This window comes from Monodon monoceros, unplaced genomic scaffold (assembly GCF_005190385.1).
Source record: "Monodon monoceros isolate NGI ecotype Baffin Bay Population unplaced genomic scaffold, NGI_Narwhal_1 Super_Scaffold_6, whole genome shotgun sequence".
Classification (NCBI taxonomy): Eukaryota; Metazoa; Chordata; class Mammalia; order Artiodactyla; family Monodontidae; genus Monodon; species Monodon monoceros.
The window spans coordinates 95688183-95693557 of record NW_021703783.1 but is presented as its reverse complement, the minus strand read 5'-3'; positions in this window follow the sequence as shown (position 1 = coordinate 95693557).

The following is a 5375-nucleotide window of genomic DNA, read 5'->3' as shown; positions in this document are numbered from 1 at the left end:
GTTATCGGCCTCCTGTACAGACCCAATGTTCACTTATGGGGCGGGTCAGGACAATGGAGGTCAACACTTCCACATGGAAATGGGAAGAATGGAGGTAGGGCCATTGCTCTGTAGTAATTCTGAAACCCTGCTGGGTGGACATTGCTAAGGCCCCCACCATGCTGCCCCATCATCCTCCTTGGCCACATCTGAAGTGGACATAGGAGACCATGCCATCCCTGGGGGCCGTGAAACTCTCACTGCCGTCTGCCCAGGGACGACTGGGGACGCAAGGCTTGTTTTAAGTCAAGAACAGTCAAAGCCTTAATTTAGTCCAAGCTTTGGGGTTTCTTTCACAACACGATTTCCTTAAAAACATAGTAAGCTTCCAATTTATTTGTTTCCAATGAGTTCCATGTTCCATACCTCCACCCAAAAGTTCTTTTTGAGATATGATCTCAATTTTGCTTCTCTGCCCTTTTGCCCATAAGTCTCACTCACTCACAATATAATGGCAGCTACCTTGAGTCTATTGGGACCTTTTTTAATCTGCTTTTTGCCCTGAGGTAGTTTGAGCCTTTGATGTTCAATGGCTTTCTCCATGCTGTATCAAGTTATTTCTGGCTTTCCTATTTTGCTAAGCCCTTAATTTCTGGAATTTCTCTGTTCTCTTTATTCCTGGTTACAAATTAACCACTTCCTTCCTGAATTCATGAAAAATCTTTTTGAGGGTAGTCAACAGCCAAGACACACTTATAATACCCTGCTTTCTTACCTCTTGTTTTAGTGTTCAAGTTCATTTGGCTATAAATTAATGCAGACTGATTGAAGTAATGTGTCAGCATTTATAACCTGGATTGCCAACACCCACCCTCCAGTATCAGTTTCCTTGGTGCCAACCACCAGCCACTAAGCTAATGTCATGTATCTTAGCTTTTAAATGCAGCAACATCAATTATTAGTCAGGACAGGATAAACTATGCTGAGTTCAAAACAAAAGGTTATTTATCCTTCATGCAAAGATGATGCAATCAGGCAATGCTCCAGGGAAACCCTCCTCCATAAAGTGACTCAGGGATCCAACTGCTTTCATTTGTTGTCTCCACAATTTCAACACAGAGCCTCCCTGTGGTAAATGCACGGAAAGGGACATAGCAAGATAAAGGAAGCTCTCTTAATGACCTCATGCCAGAAACAGTGTTATATATTGTATTCCTAACCCCCCCCCCAAATGAAAACCTACTATAAAGACACTAGGATCAAATCAACATGCTGTTGGCTTGAGAACAGACAGATTAGAATACAGAAATATATGTGAGTATATTTGATAACAAAAATAACATTTCAGGGCTTCCCTGGTGGCACAGTGGTTGAGAGTCCTCCTGCCGATGCAGGGGACACGGATTCGTGCCCCGGTCCGGGAAGATCCCACATGCCGCGGAGCGGCTGGGCCCGTGAGCCATGATCGCTGAGCCTGTGTGTCCGGAGCCTGTGCTCCGCAACGGGAGAGGCCACAACAGTGAGAGGCCCGCGTACAGCAAAAAAAATAAAATAAATAAATAATAAATAAATAAAATTTCAATACAATGGGGAATTATTAATACATAACTACTATTATTGTTTTACTAAACCACAAATCTTTCCAAATTATACTAACATGACTAGCTACCCATCAGAAAAAAATAAAACTGGATCCTATTTTAGCCATATATAAAAATAAGCTTCATATTAAAGACTTAATAAAAATGCAGCAAGAAATTCTAAAGGGTTGTATGAACACTCTCAGTGGAGAGAAATGTACCTAACCAAGACCAGATGCCTGGTAGCTATAGAAGGAATGATAAACAGTTAGTAATACAAACATTAATTTTTCTATGACAAAAGATAACACCAAGTCAATAGGTGAACAAGAGATTTAAACACAGAGAACACATATAAGGCTTACATCTAATTTACAGAGAGCATGCAGAAATTGGTAGAAAGAGAATAAACAACCCAACAGGGAAAAAAAGGGACACCAGGAGGCAATTCACAGAATGAATCCAAATGGTAACATACAAAAAGACCTTCACTCACACCGGTATGGGGGAGGGGAGCAAAGTGAAATAATGATACCACTTTACATCAGACTGACAAAAAATAAATCTATAAATCTATGGTTAGCAGCTGTATGGGAAAAGGGTACTCACGCACTGATGCGAGAAAGTAGAGTTGTTATAATGGTTGTCGAAAGCAACCTGAAAATATCTATTAACATTACATACACTCATGGATGGAATGGAATTCCTTATTGGAATGGAAACAAAATGATGCCTATTGACAGAGGACAGAATCGGTGGCATGTGGCCAAGTGAAAAACAACCCACCCTCCAGGAAAAATGCATGTGTCTGTGTATATACCTATATTTATCATAAAACATATTAACAAAAAGGATGTGTGACATAACATTTACAAATAATAATAAAATATACAATATCCTTTTTTGTAAATTTGATGTAGTCAACTGATCCTCACGGAATGTTTTTGCAGATTTTTGCCAAACTCTGTACGTGTAGCCAACCTATAGCTGGGACCCATGAACAGGTGTTGGTCCAACATGAATGTACATTTTTGTTAAAAAGTAAGGTGAAAGGGAGCAAAGAAGATGTATGTTGAAACTTCACTCATTCATCAGTGGCCTGAGTGCCCTCTTTGTTGAATTGAATAAGTTTTTTTTTTTTTAAGTTTATTTATTTATTTATTTTTGACTGCCTTGGGTCTTCATTGCTGCACGCAGGCTTTCTCTAGTTGCGTTGAGCGGGGGCTCCTCTTTGTCGTGGAGCACGGGCTCTAGGCGTGTGGGCTCAGTAGTTGTGACTCGCGGGCTCTAGAGCGCAGGCTCAGCAGTTGTGGCGCATGGGCTTAGCTGCTTGCAGCATGTGGGCTCTTCCCGGACCAGGGATCGAACCCGTGTCCCCTGTATTGGCAGGCAGATTCTTAACCACTGTGCCACCAGGGAAGTCCCAAATAACAGTTTTCAAATCCTGGGAGAATAGTTTCTCACTTTTTTTCTGCTAATCACAGTGCAATAGCTGCAGACGTGACTCGCTTTTAAGTTGAATTTGCATTATTAACGTTAATATTTCTCAAGTCTAGACAACTAACAAAACAATCAATCAAGCCGAGATCTGTAATGCGTACCACTTTCTGTGGTGTGTGTGCTTTTGCCATGGCCAGCTTTAAACCACGTACAGGACACGTCCGATCACAGACTTACGAAAATGTGCCCAGAAGCACGCCGCTGTGTTGTATTTTATAATAGATGTAAATAACCTGGAGCATCGATAATAGTAAAATAATTAGGAAGTGATACGTTTGGAGTATTTATTACCTTTGTTTTGAGTATAATGTATGTATTTAATTATATGTTTACAGAATTTAATATTTTTACTGATTGTGTTTAGTAACTGACTCACGATACTCCCGAAATGCTAACAATTGGCTTTCACGAAGCCGGTATGAGCTGACTCCAGCACACCCCTGGGAATGGCTGACCGGTATGCAATGGCCACACGGTAGAATTTTACACAACTATTTAAAAGAATGAATTGGAGTTCTACAGGGGATTTGGAGGGATTTTCACAAAGAATTGTCCAATAAGAAAAGCAAAATATAGGCAAGAGAATATAATATTGATCACATTTTGGTAACAGAAAGCCCTCTGCCTCCCAGCAAAACCTCTCTAAACGTGTCTATTAGTATTTATTATATACTGATAAATGATTGCATGCGTATTCAGGAGAATAAGGCAACATGATTTGGGGACATAGGGTGGGAAGTGTGGGAAGGAGAAAAGGGAGCCAAGTGAAACAGGAAAACAGAACACGAAGACTGCCAATAAAACAAACAGCACATATGTTAACACATTTCGGCATTTGTGTATAATATATGCATGTATATGTTCACGTCATTAAAAGATATTTTTAAACCCAGTCCTCAGCTGGACAGTTATTTAGGTTATTTATTGTTATCTAACAAACCACCCCAAAAGTTAGTAGCTTAAAGTACCAACAACCGTTTACTACGGCAATTCTGTGGGTTGAGCGTGTGGGTCTCCTGCTTCAAGTGGTGTCGGCTTGGGGCACTGGGGTGGTCAGAGGTTCAACACGGCCTCCCTGGCATGGCTGGCGGGTGAGCCTGGCTCCAGGCCGGGAGCTCAGCTGGGGCTACCAGGTGGGGACTTCATTTCTCCTCCACGTGGGCCTCTCCACACGGCTGCTTGGGCTTCCTCACAGCATGGTGATGGGGTGCTAAGAAGGAGTGAGTGCCGGGGTGAGTGATGGCTGTGGTGTCAGAGAAGGAACAGGAGGTCAAATTATAAGGGGTCTTGCAATCCCTGTGAGGACTTTGGCTTGTATGTCAGGTGAAAAGTGGGAGCTTTTGCAAAGTTTTTGAGTGTTGCTCTGGCTTAATGTTTTTAGAGGGTTATTCTGAGTGCTGTGCTGAGAACAGACTGTAGGGGGCCAGGATGAAGGTGGCTTGTACCAGGATGGAAGCAGTGGGAGTTGTGAGAAGTGGTCAGATTCTGGAGGCATTTTGGAGGTACAGCCAATATAATTTCCTGACAGATTGGATGTGGGGTGTGAGAGAAAGGGGGGCACCACGGATGAATGCAAGGCTCTTGGCCTGAGCAACTGAAGGACGGGGCAGCTGCCAACTGAGGAGGAAGCTGGGAAGAGATCGGGCGCTCTGTGGCGGACGTGTAGAGCTTGAGAAGAGGTGGCTTTGACATCCAAGTGGAACCATCACGGAGGCAGTTGGAAACCTGTTAGCCGTCAAAGAGAGGGGCCTGGAGGCATTGTCATCTCAGTGGTTTTAAAGCCACCAAACAGAGAAGAAAAAGAAATAAAAGGAATACAAATTGGAAAAGAAGAAGTAAAACTGTCACTGTTTGCAGATGACATGATACTATACATAGAGAATCCTAAAGGTGCCACCAGAAAACTACTAGAGCTAATCAATGAATTTGGTAAAGTTGCAGGATACAAAATTAATGCACAGAAATCTCTTGCATTCCTGTACACTAACAACAGAAGATCAGAAAGAGAAATTAAGGAAACAATCCCATTCGCCATTGCAACAAAAAGAATAAAATACCTAGGAATAAACCTACTTAAGAAGGTAAAAGACCTGTACTCAGAGAACTATGTCTCTGATGAAAGAAATCAAAGATGATACAAACAGATGGAGAGATAGACCATGTTGTTGGATTGGAAGAATCAATATTGTGAAAATGACCATACTACCCAAAGCAATCTACAGATTCAATGCAATCCCTATCAAATTACCAGTGGTATTTTTTTACATAACTGGAACAAAAAATCTTAAAAAATTGTATGGAGACACAAAAGACCCC